The following is a 17,755-nucleotide window of genomic DNA, read 5'->3' as shown; positions in this document are numbered from 1 at the left end:
CCAGCTGATTATGATTTAGCAGTGTTTACTGTAGACTACTCTCGCTACAGTTTATTGCTGCTAAGGTCAATAACTAATACAATTTAACAGCTATTGCATTTCTAATAAGTAAAAGATCCTAGTGTATTTCTAAACGCAACGTGCAGTGAAAATAATGCAGTTAAAAACACCCAGATCCTGGGGCTGATGGAACTCCATAATATTAAGTAACTCCTTAGGACATCAGTAAGACCTTCTGTGACAGCCAGCAGAGGTGACCATCTCGATCCATCTGATTGTCCAGGGTTGAGCTGCTTCCTGGCTTGAGAGTGGGTGGGTGGACTACTGCACCAGGCTGGGTCATCTGCGGGATCTTTCCTAAACCCATGCATTGGTCATCTGTCTGCAGATGCAGCACTGATGTAATTAGTCTCCAGATGAGTTGATGTGATTCGCTTGACAGGATTTGGGTTGCTTTGCTCATGCGGTTTCTGCACCACGATTGGTCATTTGGAGCCACTTCTGACTTAAAAAGTGGGGAATGTTCTCTGGAATGAAAAGGCAGCAGATTAAAGTGTCATGAGAGGAAGTATTTCTTGCTTGTCACAAGAGGTAACTGGTGGAATTCGTTGCCACGAGGTGACATGTTCTGAGAGCTGGAAAGTTAGAAATGAGAGAGAAACTCAGTGGTATTGGAAAACTGTTTCATTCTCATAGCCTGAGTACGTTCAGCCTTCGTCTGCTACCCTGACTTTGTCTGAAACACTTAGCAAGTATTTCGAGTCTCCTTTGAGTTTCTTTTCCTGCCCTGATCCAGTTGCTCTCTGGCTAGCATTGGCCGTTACCAAACCTTGTTTTCATTCAGACCCCACCTATTACAATCCTTGTAGTCCTCGGAAGAGGAGATCTACCAAAGATTCACCGTTTCCTATTCCATTACTTCCTATCCACCAGTGTTAGTCTGCTCCACCGCTTGCTTTACCATTTACCGTTGTGTGACTTTCTAGTCATCCCAGGGACTTTGTAGCCATTTAAGTTATGCAAAATGTGTATGCTTTCAAAAAAAAAGGACACAGCTTCCCCTTTCCAGTCATTTTGTGAAATGGTGCTAGTGTAAATGAGACCCACATCTTTACAGTGGGTGAATTCAGTTCACAGTTGCTGATGAACTTCTCTTCCCCGCCTCCAGCTCAGCCAACAGCCCCTTTCTGCACCCCCAGTGGGCTGGCGTGTTTTTGGCCAGGCCGAATGTGACACCTACCCTTCTCTGCAGATCTGCCAAGGGTCAAAAGTCCTGCAGTGTGCTCTTCGTAGACCATCTGCACTACGCCTGGCTTTCAAATGTGTGATCCAGCAGGGAGGAGATTTGCCTGCATAGGAATTCTTCATGTGATACAATGAATGCATAACTAAAGAGGATTTTAATGCAAGGAAGTACCAGAAACATAACTTTGACCATCATGTCAGGGTTTAGGCATACCAGAAGCCTTTCTGTGACTTTGAAGAAGAAAAAGTCACAACTGATGAGCCTTCCCTAGCTGATAACGTCTTAAACAAACTCCTGCGATAATTCTCCATCGATAACATGGCTTTAAAACATGGAAATAAGGGCACTGACAATTAGGTTATATGCCCCAGTTAAATCCCATGAGACCCAGAAAATAAGGAGTCAAGAGTGGTTTGGTGAACACACAGCGAGCACAAGGGTATTTTCCACACGGGTTTCTCTGCAACCCAACTTTTTAACCCTGGGTCTTTGACTTTTCTCTATCACTATTTAGTTGCGCAAATTATCCGGGATAAACTGAGTAACTGGGCCGGATTATGCAGTTTGATGTGTTTATTTCTGGGTGAGCAATTTCTGGGTTCTGTTAATGTTCACCGGTCGGATTACGGAAGCGATGACTTTCCCCCTTTCCTGAACGTGTCGGTGTTTTTCCCTGCTGGTCCCTTGCCGCGAGGATGACATAAGCCGCCGTCGGGCCTGTTCCCTGGCAACCGTCCCATTTCTTGGCTCTTCCAGCTCCAGCTGAAAGCCAGTCCGAGTCACCCTGCACATTTCCAGTGTATCAAACAGACATAGGCTCAAGTTAATCTTGTTAGCACAATGAGGCAGTTTTCAAACATTGCAGCAAATCAAATCATCCCTAAGGACCGGGAGGGAGGGAGGAGAGGGCGGAGGGAGGGTGGGGGAAGAGGCGAAGGCTAACCATCCAAGGTGGAATTGGCACTGGCTGCTACCTGGCCACCTTCAGCAAGCTCCTTCGGCGAGGCAGCGCCGGGTCCCGCTCTTCCCAGTGCCACCTCCCTCCCCGCCGGTCCCTGCATCTGTGCCATGCTCAGAGCGAAGGCAGCAACGGGCAGCGACAGACAGCGAGGGAGCTCATCTATCTGCGAGGAAAGAAGCAGCTTTGATGGTTCCCCAGTGGATGTAATTGTGCTCATTACTGCCCATTTACATTTCATCACTCGATTATCGCAAATGCCTCATTACTGTTGATAAGGGTTTGCTGTTGAACTACTTGCTAACTATTCATTCCTGAGCTTTGCTGTCATCAGGCGGGCCGTGTGAGACAGGAGGGGACTGGGGAGGGCTGGGGGAGAGGGGGGAGCATGGAGAAGGCACGGGTGGGGGAGGAGAGACAGGAGGTGAGAAAGGTCTTCTATCAGATTTGATTAAAGGCTGTGATTTAAATCGATATTTAATAAAGTGGCTGCTGCCACATAACGCGTGCAATTCCCCATGCAGGCAGAATCATGAATCCGAGGGCCTTGCCGCCTGCTACATAACTCAATTGGGTTTTGTGCACTGGTCTGGCACCTGTGTCCCTGAGCACAGCGCCTCCGAGGTAATGGGTTTATGAGCCGATGAACAGAGCTGATAGGTTCTAAATGGATTAACTAGGTGTCTGCAGCCTAGTGATGAATACATCAGGGAAAAAAAAAAAGGAGAGAGAGAGAGAAAGGAAAAAGAAAAAAAAAATTGTCTGCATAAGCAGAGATTGATAGAATGTGTTGACAGACACTGTGGCTGTCGCGAGCCCCACAGGGTGAAACACTGCTCAGCTCCTGTCAGTCAAGTGCTCTCCGAATAACGGGTGAAGATCTCGGCAGCGAGGCTTCACAAGCCTGCAGGTGCCAGGTAGTGTCACCCTGCTGTTGCTCCCACGACTGCTGCAAAAGGCTAAAGTGGGGCATGACTCACCTCACAGCTATGGCCGGCTTGTGAGTTCGTCAAAGGCGCTGCATATGCCCCTTCCCCTTGCAGGCCTGCCTTCCACGACGGCTAAAGTGCATGCTCAAGCCAACCTGCATGTGTATTTATATCGCTGGAAATAGGTTATTGTTGCTATTATTGTGGTCTCACAGTGGTTCCTTAAGCGGGGTTGGATTTCTGCAGTGCTGAGCCCTGCACACAGACATCCGCTGTAGGGCAGTTCCTGCCCTTAAGTGCTTTTTAAGTGAATAAACCACAAGAGTGATGAAAGAAGTATTATCATCTTCCCAGTTGGGGATAGGAACCGACAGATTAAATAATTTGCCCAAGATTCCATAGGAGAGCTGGAAATTGAACCCAAATCTCTTAAACTCAAGTCTAATGCCCTAACTATGAAGTCACCCTTCCTCCTGTGGAAGGGGCCATGGAGTCTCATAGTCCATGATTGATGTATGGAATATGTGGTAAGTGGAAAATGAAATCAGATAGACTTTAATGCTGACCTCCGTTTACTACTATTAAGCTACCAACAGTACAGTAGTAGGTTGGAGAATTTAGTGGAGTTTTATGTCTTTCCTACCACGGTTCATATCGGCTAACAAGATACATATTTTTTAAGTGCCATAGTCTGCCATAGTGCTGCAGAAAAAAAATACAAGTCGTATTAGTATATGCAGACATTACACAGATTAATGAGCCTGTGACTGTATCTACTGTCACAGTTACACAGGAGTTAACCAGACTGGATTGAAGTAGGCAGCTGTTCTTTAGAATATGTTGCCTTTTCACCAAAAATTGAAAACTGAACATTTTTATTTGAAAAATACTTCCACAGTGCTCATGGGAGTTATATTTTGGCTCTTTATCCCACCATTGTTCTTGCTGTGTGATTCTCCCTAAACAGATTACATTGCATATAGTTTTCACCTCTTGCTGAGCTGCTGCAATGAATTATGGAATCCAATGGTTTCCTGTGGGAAATGAAGTCTGAAATATCAGTACCCCAGATATTTCCAAATTGAAATCTCTAGTTTAAAAAAAAAAAAAAGTAAAAAAGGAACCTTTTGCAATAGCAGATTTTCATTTTTTCTTGAAAAACTGAGTAATTTTTAGCCTTAAATATGTGTAACATAGAACAGGGTAGGCACAGCAGATAGCTGTTTACTATGCTGTCGCACATAAACCACAATTTAAAACCATTTACTATGTTGTTGCACATAAACCACAATTTAAAACCATTGTCTGATCATGTTAAGCCATGATTTCAAAAGTCTGTACAGTCAGGATGCCTCCAGGAGAGCAGATTCTCTGCGGATGCTGAACACCACCTCTTTATTTGAGGTATTGCTGTGCACCCACGTTTACTCGTTGCTTTTGAAATTCTTGTCCCAATTTTTCCTAAGTCTGTTTCTGAAAGAAAAAAAAAATCAGTGGTATGAGTTACTCTTTTTTTCTACAAAACAACATCTACAACAAAATTGTATGCAATTAGAGTGGCTGGAATCATTCAGTATTATTCAGACCATCTGGGTAAACTATATAATGCCATCCTGGCTATAGCAAACTGCATTTAAAAGTATTTGGAGAAGAAGCAGGTTTTTCTGTAAGGATGCATTTTGGAAAAGGACAAGAAAGTTACAGACCTGAAGGCAAAAATATCCATGAGTGGATGATCAGGAAATGGTTGGCTCTGTGCAAGATAATGCAAACACGCTCCTTCTCTCCAACCATAATACTTGCCTGACACACTGAATTTGTGAGGAATTACCTTCTCATTTCAAGTCCACTTTGTGTAATTCAGTCAGTAGATCTCAGACACACAAGCAGCTGAAGACTATGGACACAAATGTTATTTCTGAGTTCTGAAGTCTCTAAGTGATGTCTATGACTATTAACGACACAATAGATGCCATGATCATACTTAATCTCATAGAAGTCTACATTACATGGACAGTCCATTAATAACAACTAAAATGCATCTCATTATGTCTATATCTGTGAAGAGTTTCTTCCTGTTGGTTAGTTCATTGTTATGAAAACAGATTAAATTATAGAATTTCCAGTTACTGCTTCAGCATTTTCCCCCTGAAAGCAGAGAGAAAAAAAAAGATTAACTATCCACTGGAAACAAAAGTTTGACCCATCAAAATGAAAAAGTGCTTCAATTTGGAAATACCAGTGTGACAAACATGCAATGCACCACGGTGGACTCACCATGGAGGGATGTGGTAAGTTACAGCACATAGTCTGGCTGGGGAGCAAAGTCAGCAGGCCAGCATGAAAGGTTGAGGTTAATCTACCATTTACAGTTCTGATCAGGGAAAGAGGTGATTCTGAAAGAAAGAGCAACTGCGGCTGGCCACAAGGCCACCTTTTATTTAGACTTTCCTGAGCAAAAATGTAATGAAAATTGATAATTTTTTAATGGAATAATTTTTTAATGGAAATTTTCAATTCTGGTCAAATTCTGTTTTGCTCAAAATTCTACTTTCCTATTTGCTGTTATTCTCCTTCTTACTAATGAAGATTCCTGTTTAATAATTATTCTCTTGAGATGTGATTTAATTTTGTAGATAGGTCACTTGTACCAGCCTTAAAAATATGACTGTTGCCAACACTCCTGACATCAGTTCCTCAGTGTGAACTCCAGCGCAGATAGAGTTGGAAAGATGTACACACTCAGGTCAGCGTACTCAGGATGGGAAGAAAGGAAATGTAGCTGCTTCTACTTGGCTAAAAAGGAGATACTGAAGTAAAAACTTATACAGAAACAAAACATGTATTTTTTAATTTCCGGGTGTAATGTGGAAAATGTACAAAAAGGCATTTTTAATATTTTCATATCAGAGTGATTCATTTAATTAAAAATAGGAAATTAAATATTCCTGCCCTTCCCCTCCCACCCGCTTCCCTCCAGAATAAAAAGAGTGTTACGGAGGAAGAGTAGTTGCCTCCTAGCATCAAAACGTGGGCTCTCCGCACCCATCTGTTCAATCAAAATGATAGACCCTTGAGTCACACTAAATGGTGACTCAGAATTAGAGTGAGATGACCTTGAGAAGCTCTCTGACAAGTCAACTCCAATGCTTTTGTCATGGTTTGTGATCCCTGATCGCACTTCGCCTTGCCTCCTGAAGGGCCTAATATTTGTCCTCTGGAAAATGCAGATGCAGTCAGAAAGAATTGCTTTGGGCTCACCTGGAGGTAACATGCCCTTCGATTCTCCTTACTAAAGGTTCCCCTCCTTCTGGTTGCTGCTCTCTGGGGAGAGGGGAGAGTACTTGGTCACTCTATGACCATGATCTGTCCAGCTCAGCCCTACAAAGTCCTCTCAGGTGCCTTGCTCATCCATTCCTGCAAGGAGCATTAAATCATGTCCCTTCTGGTCTCACCCCATGAACGACTGGGGGTACACATATGTATATATGTGTGCTGAGGAGTGGTTCATAAGCAATTTCTTCTGTAAAGAAATTTTGCAGCACTGAGGTATGCAAAACTGCCTCTAAAACAGTTTAGGGTGCTGAGTACTCACAACTCTTACTGCAGGAAGAGCAGTGTGGGCGTTCAGCTCCTCTGGTTCTTGGCCACTGGGTCAAATCATAGGAAGGATTTACTCATACCTCAGCTGAGAAACATTTTGCAGATGCAGCTCAGTGAAGGCATCTGGACCAAGGAAGATAATTAAACCAGGACAGAAACAAAGACAAACTCCTTTCATAACCTAAAGAAGATTTGACCAACTGAGTCCCTTTGTTTGCATCAGCTAAACATTTGTGCACGGAAATCCAATGGTTAGAATAAATATTTGGTGCCTACTTGGTAATATTCATGAAATTCATTTACTTGTTTAGATTTTTCCAAATCTGCATACCTAAACTTTAAGCATATGTGCAATCAGCTTCAAATTTTCCAAACAAAAATAGATCAAGAAAGGGGGGAAAAATAGCATCTGTTCCTCAGCTAATCAAACCACCCAGGGAGATTGTCCATAAACACTGCAACGACCAGGTCCTCATGCTGCTCCTTATTCCTTACATGTCACATTGCGTAATGGCCGTTAACTGAAAGCAGATCATTGGAGATGGTTAAAAAGTGGTTTTCAACCCTGGTACAGCAATTCCAGGTTTTGCTGTAGAGTGTCATACAGCTTAGTCTTCCAATTAAGACGACTTGGACGGCAGCTGAAGTCCATGTGAATGAATTAGCCCCTTGGAAATCACTGAAGTCATGGCCAGTTGCTGCAGGTGAGGTGAGAACAGTGCTCGTTTACACCAGCTGAGCACCTGGCTCAGAAGTATTTGTCATCTCCCCTCCCCAAAAAATCTACCATGTCTGCACAGAGGCAAGCACCTTACAGTCTCCTTGTTCAATTGTCTCCAGGTTTCTGTTGCTACAGATAGTCATCAGAGATGGGATCCGGGGTGCCGGTGTCTGGGGGCTGCAGGATGGCCACTGTGAGGAGTGGCCGGGGCTGCCCTGTGCCAGACACAGCCCATTCCAGCCAGCTCCACCAGACCCACTGCAGGGCACAGCTGAGCCCTCAGCCACGGGTGGGGTGCCTCTGGGGAAGCCTATTTAAGAAAGTGCAAAACATTGCTGAGGAGTGAGGGGGAAAAAAAATAAAAAAATAAAAAAAAAATATGTGAGAAGCAGCTCTGTGAGTATTGAGGTGAAAGAAGGAGAAGAAAGAGGGGGAAGAGGTGCTCCGGGCATGAGGGCAGAGTCCCCTGCAGCGCCTGGAGAGACCTTGGTGGGGCAGGTGGAGCTGGGAACAAAGGAGCAAAGGTAAGAAGGGGGGTAGGAGGGTGAAGGGGTTTTACTTCTTTTGGGTATTTGTTTCTCACCGTCCAGCTCTATTTTAGTTGGCAATAAATACAAGTAATTTTCCCCAAGTCAAGTCTGTTTTGCCCATGAGGGTAATGGGTGAATGATATCCCCATTGTTACCTTGGCCCATGAGCTTTTCCATCTTATTTTCTCCCCTCTGTCCTGTTGAGGAGGGGGAGTGAGAGAGCAGCTGGGTGGGGGTCTGGGCAAGGCCAACCTGCCACAGAAGGAAGGTCATGATAGCAGGAAATAAGAGGATTCTCTTGACAAGCACAATTATAACACTTTTGAATATCAGGAAGCAATCTACGGCTATATGAAATAGTTTATAATAAAATAACTGGAACAAACCATCCAGTGTGTGTGTAAGCTATTGCCTTGTGCTGAACAAAATGCCAGCTCTTCCTGGCATGCCTACATATCCATTAACAAGAAGTTACCTGCCGTCGTGTTTAACGAGTGCTTGTGCATGTTGAAAAAGAAAAGGTGATTTCTATCTGTGCTGTTAGTGTGATATTTTGAGTGACTTCAGTGGATAGAGTGCTGATACCTTGAAATGAAAAATATTATAGTATATTATTTGCTTAATGTTACATGCTACTTAGAACTATATCCCATATGGGACTAATGGGAAAATGAGATTAAGAAACATGCCAATAGAGGGAAAGGTGAAGGAAAAGGGTGATATGAGGGCTAGCTGTTTTATCCATTACAGTTTCACACTAACAACAATCACCATATTCACTGTTTATTTTTGGTTGTTTGCTCCTTATTTTTACTCAAGATAGGGCTCTCTCATGGTCTCATACAACGCATAACAGTCTGTCAGCTGCAAGTTTTATGTTTTCCCCTTGAGTGGTCTTTCTGGCAGACATGTTGTCATGTTAAAACTGGTAGTGGGAATGGAATAGTCCTATTTTACACTGGAAAGACTCAATGTGAGCAGGATGGAAAATGGTTCGGGTTGGGCTAATGTATATTTCCCCAGTATAATTGTCACTGGATCTGCTAGTCAGAAGAAAGCCTGTGCCAGTAAGGAAATGGTGACAGAAAGAGCCAAGAACTGCTGCCTGGGAGGCAAGGAGTTGCTTTCATTGCTTGTACACGGGGTATGTGGTGCCAACTGTGTTGCAATAGCTCTGAATCTGAGTATGTGACCGCTGCCAAGTGCACAGGAGTACCTCTGTGTCCCTTCACAATCCCATTTCCACCAGATCAGGATGTGCCATTCCGCACTTTTTAATATGTGGGCTGCAAGGGGAGTTTGTGCCTAAACAAGGTGTTTCGGAGTTGAACCATCAAGTCAGTCTTTCCTTGAGCTGCAATATGCTTTAACACTGAGGAGGTTGCTATAAGATTTTTCTCCCCCCCCCCCCCCCCTGCTGTTAATGCCATGCTACCTCCTGACTGTAAGCAGAGCTTAAAGCAGTAGCCAAGATGTATAGAGAAATTACTTCAGATTTATTTACAGAGACTCATTTGTGTTGAACTAGCAGTTTTCTATTGTGTCAGCAATTCCCTATTGCATTTATTTGTTACTGTGACATTAGGCAAGAGTACAATCCTATTAAACCTGTACATTACATTTCACAGAATTTTAAGCCCTTTCTGTTTCACAGAATGAGAAGAAATACAAATTCTTACTGCTGAAAATTCCTGATACAGCAGTCAAGAATAAAAATACAGTCACTGTCAGAGTAGGAGTTTGATTTTTTTTGTTTGTTTGTTTTTCCTTTCATTTTTTTTAAACCTGTGTGTTTTATAACTTTATTCCTAAAATAAAGGAATAATTTTGTTTTGTTTTGTTCCATTCATCTGGATGATGAGGAAGACACTGAGACTAGTATTGGTGAAGAACTGGAGAGGAAAGTTATCACTCTGTTCTCTTCAGCTGGCATCATATTTAGCAAGGAGTTTCTTTGTTTTGAGTTTACCCTCTGTTTTGCAGTTAGAACATTGATATAAAGTTTTAAAAACCATCTGTTAAAAACCTCAGTTTAAAATTGCAGTTCTTTCTGGACACATGACATGCAAGACCCTCTGAGCGAGTAGATGGTCGCAGAAGGATGATGGCCCTGAGATTTCCCACATGTTCTCAGGTCCAGCAGGGCGGCTTGTTCTCACTGAACTTGCAAAAACCCTGACCAGGGAGATTCCTCAGAGCACCCTCAGGTAGCAAAAAGGTGCCCAGGAATGGTTTGGTTTTCTTCACAGATGGCTAACATTTCACAGCAGCAGTGCAGACCCTTTGAAAATTCCATGCAAGTGAATGGCCACATAGCACAGACTAACTAGCTTCTCTTACTTTTTGTGGATACCTTAGGTGTAGGCAACTGATCATGAGCTGAAAACCAGTGTTTGGTTGAACAGGTATTTAGTCTTGTCACTCTTTACTTCATTAAGAGTATAAATGGAGGAAAAATAGTATTATTTATGCAAATTCCTTCCAAAAAGGGAGGGGATGTGGAACTAGCTATGAGTGCATGAGATCAGGGCCTACATATGCAGCTTTTGCTCTGCTAGCTCTATTAATTAATTATTTTAATTAATATGACAGATTCACTGGAAATTATAAAGAAATGAGAACTTAACTTTCACTGGAGACAGAAGGCTGTGCTTCTGTTTCAGACTCAGGGTGGGAACCCAACTAATTCTAGTTCACTTCTTGTTTATGCCACAGCCTTTGGTGTAACATTGTACAAATCCCTGTCTCTGTATATCTGTGTTATTTTCCATTAAAAGAAGATAATACCTCCTCCCCCCAGAGATGTTTTGTAAGGGTGTGTTTTGTGAGGCACTTCAATATTAATGTGATCGATCCCATTTAATTTCTGGGGATGAAAAGCCTATTTGCAAAAGATTATAAGGCCTAATTATAAGGCCTGTTCAAATATTTCTTTACTGACTATTTTATCTGCTATGATATGAAAGTTGTTAATAATTTCACTCTACCAACAATTTCTAGCCCATCTGTAATACATACCAGTGCAAAGTTAAGTTATGATGAATTTTGGTTTTAAACGAGTGACTGTTCTAAATTTTTACTTGAACTTCTGAATGTGAGATTGTCTACAGCAATATGAATTTTCTGAGGCAAATTCTCAGCTGTCATAGAACTACATACTTCTGTGAGACTGCACTGATTTACACCACCTGAAGATCTGGCCTGTTGTGCCTATGTTAATAATAATTTTCCCTGAAGTCACATTAATTTTAAATATTAACAGCAAGGTTATTTATTTTCTGCCATGCACTTATATCTACCAATGCCTGAATATTTGCATCTTTGTCTCAAGGAGTTTATTGTGACAAAATAATGTTTTGTACAGAACTGTTGACTCAATTTGGTTATCGTTTTCTTTTTTTATAGGTGAATCATTATGCAAACTGAAGTGACTGAACATGAAACACATGTTCATGTCCCTATTAATTTTAATCCTTTTCAAATGCTTAGACAGTTTCAAATTTTAAGAATAAAATAGAATAAATAGTTATATCATCACATAGGTTATCTGCAAACATATATGCTGTGAATCATATCTGCTAACATGATAGTTGTTTCCATATATTTGAATGGTTGAGATATTAGATGAACTTTGAAATCTTACCTGGTGACAAAGTTGGAGGAATGAGGAGTTCTGTGAGAGCTAAGCAAGGCTTATCAGAGCTCAACGTGAAAGACTAAGAGGACCCATATTTATTTTTTGGTACTTCTTGAGGTAGTTGGTATTTTTTTATTTGGCCAACTCTTTGCATAAAAACATACTTGTTTTTCTGCTTCTAAGGGAAGATTTTGATCCATCCTAACTCTTTAATGCAATGTAAAAAGGTCTGGTTTTATCCATCCTAACTCTTTAATGCAATATAAAAAGGCCAACAACCCAGGCAGCCTGGTGAGGCTTCCACAGCTGAGACAGGATGAAGAGACTTGTCCAGGGCACAGGCAGGATTTTTCAGGCTCTTAAGCAATCCATTATCACCAAGGTCAGAAGGCAAATTTTTGACTGCTTTCTCCAGGGTGAGTGAAGAAAGACAAGGCAGGGTTCCCTGCTAGTACGCCAGAGTTTAGGCTGAGGTTGGAAAGTGCTTGCCATCCCAGCATGTTTTTAAAAAGTGAGTCTCGGTTGCACATGCACAGCATGAGACACCTGAAAGATGCCAGATTCACCAAGACCAAGTGTTTGATCTTTTCAGCTTCAGTCATCTCAAGCTGGACAAGAAACTTGGAGCTGGGAGAGCACTCAGAGTTTCTGCTCTTGCTTGAAAGGGTAAAATTCATAATCTATACTGTCTGGTTTTCTAACCCATGATATGCGTATCATGGCATCCTGAATTCTTTGCATAATAACCCTATTTTTCATGCACAGGAGTGTCATATCTTGAAGGAGGATATATATATAATGGTAGGCACCATTGTAGGTTTCTTGTTATTAAGAAATGTTTTAAAAACTACTTTCTGTCATTTGCTTTCTTTGATTTAAAGTATATGTTTACCTATTTTGCATTGCAGTATTTTACCACAGATGTCCTGAGTATTAATGCAAGTTACTTTAACTATATTTGGGTGTTTGGGTGTGAATACACATAGACTATTGAACTATGTTTAAAAATGAGAGGCTATATCACAGCAGTGTATTTTCCCTTCAGAGTAATAGCTTATATGAATATCTCCATCAGTACTGGACACCATCTGTAGATGGCAGCTCACAAGAATGAGACACCCTAATAAGGCCCTTAGTGAAATGGATCTTTAATCTTTTTTTTCATGATTTAGCGTCATTAAGCACTTTCATTAGGACATGTACAGGGCAGGTTCATTGAATTCTGCTGATGGTGAATCTGGAAGGTATGGTGAAAGTTACATCTAGCATAAATCTATCAATGTTTAGTCTTTTATTATGTTTTAAATCACAAGCTTATATCCAGAGTTAGAGACTAGATACAAATTTGTGTTTGCCTAATCCTAATGTCATCTACCTTTCCCCACCAAACATCAGGTTTATTTTTTCAATGTTTTGATTCTGAGCTGTTTTGAAGGGGTGAGGGGCTTTTTGGTATATATTGTAAATTAAATGCTAAACCAGATTCAATGTAACTGGAAAAATACCTGAAGAACTGTGTTACTTTTCACGGAAAATCTTGTGTTTTCTAGAAAGTCAAAACCATTAGCTAGATGCTAATGAATAGAGAAATATAATGCAATGTGTAGGGGGCCTTTGGGAGACTGAGATGTCTGTACTCTAAGCTTTTAATATAATAATCAATGTAACATTGTTTTAAAAAGTTTTGCAGAATTTCTTAGCTGAGAGATAAATAATCCAGGGCTCAGGGAAGACAGAAAATATCTTGTGGTACAGCAGTGTAATAAAGCCAATTAATGTATGTGAATGTTAAAACGTTCTGTTAACAAGTATGTTGTTTCCACTGCTTAAAAAGGAATAGCAGATGAGTTTGCTGAGATGTATAAAATAAAAATACATCCTTAGTTTTTTAGTACAAAATCATCTGCTTAGAAGAAAAGCTAGCATTAAAAAAAGTCTCAGAAACTTTTATCTGATCGTTAGTATGTATTGGCCTTCTGTAAAAGATCTTTTGCTAATATTTTTTTATGCAATAGCAGTTGAGATCCAGCAATAATGCTACAGTTCAGAAACCACTTTGTGGTGACAGCCAGCAAACACCTTCTTTCTTAGTGTCAGTCCCAGTGATACACTTGGAACATATGCTGGAAGTGAAACAAATACTGTGTGGACAGCTCAGAACACTCCCAGTTTGTAATTTATTTTTCAAGATGAATTCAATTTGTTTGCTACATCAAAAAATCACCAAAAAGAATAGCATGAAACAAAAAGAAGTGGCCAACAACTGCAGTTTGGAAACAGTGTAATTCCCCTGCGTATTGCTCTGAAAATTGTTCTTTTAAGAATAACAGTGTTGTATCAGCAGTCTGTAAGACATCACTGTAAAGTTTCTGCGATGAACGATTCTAAGTGACCATAGTTCAAAAGAGAGAATGAACTAGGTTAGTGTAATGATGAAGTGGCATCAAAAAGGCCCAGAAGACTGCAAAGGTTAAAATGATCTGTTGTACAGTCACACATCAGCTCACCCTAAACTAACTCTCATAATGTAATGTCAGCATTCTTTTTTTTTTTTCTTTACAGCTTATTAGCATTCTCATTCTTCTAAAAAGCCAGGTGGAAATTTTGTAAACATTGACACGTTTTCCAAAATTATTCCTGTTATGTAACTATGTCACAAGGAAGGTATATAGCTGATAATTGGAATTATTTCTGTGCCACAGATAGCACATCTCTCACTCACATGTCCTGTGGCCCTGCACCAAGGGCATCAGAGGATTTCCTACACTTACTACCTTTGTCCAGAGATTTTTCTTTTTAAGGCACTTTGGCCTGTCTTTCAAGATCTGCATTAACTGATGTGTGATTCTAAGATGTATTCTCCTTCCTTTATTTATTTTAATTCAAAATACATACATGCATATATATAGTGTATGTATAAAAAAAAATAAATATTATTAATTATAAAACACTCTTTGTAGATGTGTTTCAATGTTTAGAATTCCCAAATAAAACAATATTCCCAACAGCATTTTCCTAGTTTAAAATTATTCATATGCATTCCCCAGAGTACTGGGAAAGCAGATAGCAGAGGCTTTTTATATACAGCGTATAATTGACAAAATCAGGTTCCTGGCATACAGATGAAAAGGTGTCCCATTTCTGCTGGATGCACTTTTTGAAAACTTGTGAGGTGTTCTTTAGTTCACTGAGGGCAATGCCTTGGGAAGAGCTGGGATAATTTTGGGGAGGGAAGAGACTGGTGTTTCAGGAAAAGTGATTACTCGGTATCCTGAGATCATCTGGGAACCAAGCGAAGGAGTGTGTGTGTGGTCTGAGGTCAAGTGTCCCCATTGTTCAATTTAGTCTGTCTCTCAATAATGAACTAGTCATTCTGCAAGCTTTGCCTTTGTAATAGCGCCAAGAATAGAGAAAGGTTTTAAACGAGCGTCTCACTGATGCTCACATTTGCCCCTGTTGAATTTAATGGATGCTTAACTGCTGCTTCTGAAAATGCTGCCTACTTTTTCTTTCCTCTTCTGCCCTCCAAGGGACAGGGAAACCAGGGGCTCCCCCTCACATGAGGAGGGACGAGTCCCTTGCTACGGAAGTGTTGGCAGGTCCAGATCTTCAAACTGGAGGAAGGTTTAGACTGTGGAGCCTGACTTGCGTGGTGCTGTAGCTACCAACTGCTAGTTTTGCCTCTGGGGCAACAGCCACTATACCTGGGGCTGAATTAGGCTATGCTTAGGTTATTTTACGTCTTTAAAAGGGATATTCCTAAACTTTTAATCTTGTAACACTGTGTCTGTTGCTTTGGAGACACAGCGAGCTATGAGTAGAACTATTTAACAGTTTTTGTCAAAAAATTTGGAACCACAGTGGCTATTTGACTTAAGTAGTTGGGGGATTTGTTTGGTTTCATTTTTCTGGAAAATGGTTAGAGGCCAGAAGTTATTGCTACTTGATAAATGTTTTCCTTCCTTGAACAGCACTCTGAAAGGGCTAGGCTCAGTTTTGAGCATTACCTCAGATAGTTTTCATAAGCAAATTTTGGGAGATGGTGGCTGGGCTGGTTTTGTTGGAAAATACTGTTTCCTTTTTGTGAGACTTTATTCTAAATTATTTGAACATCTGTATTGGAACTTATCACCCTAAGGCGCTTGGGCACATAGAAGCCTTCAAGAACTGGAGAAAATAGCACATCTTTGTGCTTAATAGTCCTAATAGACTTTTCTTCTAGGTACACATCTTTTATCCCTTATATTCTTTTTGGCTCCAAAATTTCCTGTAGTGGTAAGCTCCATATTTTAATTACATGTTAAATGCGAAAGGATTTCCTTCTGTTAACTTTAAACAGGCCGTAATAATTTCATGTTCTTGCAGAATGAGAAATAATTATAATTGTTACCTATTTGTTCTCTCCATGCCATTTGTGGTATGCATTACTTTTCCAATATCCTCATTTATTTCTTTCTGAAGCGGTAGAGTCCTAATCTGTTCTGACACAGAAGGTCTTCTACATTGCTGATTAGCTGCATTGTCCCTCGTGGAGAGAGAATGCCACGGTGAAGTTCATTAACAAGATCCTTGCATTGTCCTGGTCTGTGCTAAGCTTGGAGTGGGGAACAGAAACAACTCATCTGATTTTGGGTGCTTTGATGTGACATAAGAATAAGGATAGTTCTGTATGTGCTTTCTCCTCACCTTTTAAGTTTTAATGCATTAGTGGAGCAGAATGTTTGCAGTTGTCCAAAAAGAGTGCAGGTCTGATTCATACACACCTGTCTGAACAGTGAGGGAGCAGCCATCTTCTGCAACCACAGCAGCTTTCCACCCAACTTCAAGGGAATCCTGATGATGACCAAATTGCAATAATCTAGTCTGCGGTGAGTGTACATAAGCAAGTGTAGGTTTATATTTGATATTTTATGCCAGGTTCTGCTTAGTTTTAAGATGACGTTTGAGTAAAGGTGTGTGAAAGGAGAGGGAGATCAGTATCAAGGAACAGTGAGAGCTTCAAGGAGCTCTCCCTGTGCCATGTTTCACTGTGCCAGGGCTTGGCTAGAGGTCTGTTTGGGTCAGGCTGCCTGCTGAGTACCCAGCCTGCAGTTGCACACCCCTGGTGTGCTGTACCCCAATAACACTTTGCGTTAAGCAGACTGCAAGAGCAGGTGAGAGCTGACTGATGAGCAGTCGGCTTCAACAGTAAGAACAACTGCAAAAAAGGAAAGAGATATAAGACCTGATAAACACAGGTTTCACTACCAGCACAGCCTGCTGCAGAGCAGAATTTCTGCTTGTTTTAAAGCAAAAAATTGTGTCTTTTTATCATAGTTGTAAGTCTGAGACAGAAGGTAAAAATGCTGGGAAGCTAAGAAAGCTGGAGAAGTGCTTCTTTTTTAAGAACTGTATTCATAGAGATGTCGTTCTGTAGTTGTATGTTATTCAGTATCATCATAGCTAACCTTGATATTACAATTCCTAGGTTCAACCGGTCAAGAATTCACTGTATGTTCTGCTATGCACTTTCAGTGAAATAGAAACATCAGTTCAAATATTTCTTTTGGAGAGTTAGATATTCTTTAATAAATAATACATGAATCATCATGTATTCAGGTCTTCTTTTCCAATCATTTGCGGGGGGGAGCAGAAGGAAAAGAGGAGGGAAAGTAGGGAGAAAAATAATCAGAAGTTGAAAGTCAGATGATTGCTTTAATTTTAATTAGGGGAAAAATGGAGAACTTTATTAAAATTAGCATTTTCTGTCCTAAGGTTTAGTTTTTATTCAGGGCAGGCCTTTGGTCTTGATCTACAGCAGTGAAATTGACCTAGTTCACATCTTACTTGACCACACTGATCATTAGGCAGACAGAAAAATGTACTTGCCTGAAAACTTTGACTGATTAAAAAGGTAAAGGATTGAGCCCATGGACTGAGACAACTGCCCAAGTTTTTTCTAGAGTTGTGGTTTTTTGTAGTTTTGCATTGTATTTAATTTCTCCAGCCCACACAGCAGACTAGACAGACAAAAGAAAGAGTAGACCTGCAAGAATGCCACTGTCTAAGGAAAAATACTGTAGGTCTGCCCTCTTCTGGGCAATAGGGCTCCAGAGCCTGCTGTGACAGCAGGTTTTTGGTTTCCCTCATAC

The sequence above is a fragment of the Ciconia boyciana genome, chromosome 2 (assembly GCF_034638445.1).
Source record: "Ciconia boyciana chromosome 2, ASM3463844v1, whole genome shotgun sequence".
NCBI classification, from domain to species: domain Eukaryota; kingdom Metazoa; phylum Chordata; class Aves; order Ciconiiformes; family Ciconiidae; genus Ciconia; species Ciconia boyciana.
The sequence above is the reverse complement of the archived record's forward strand: the minus strand, read 5'-3'. Positions refer to the sequence as shown.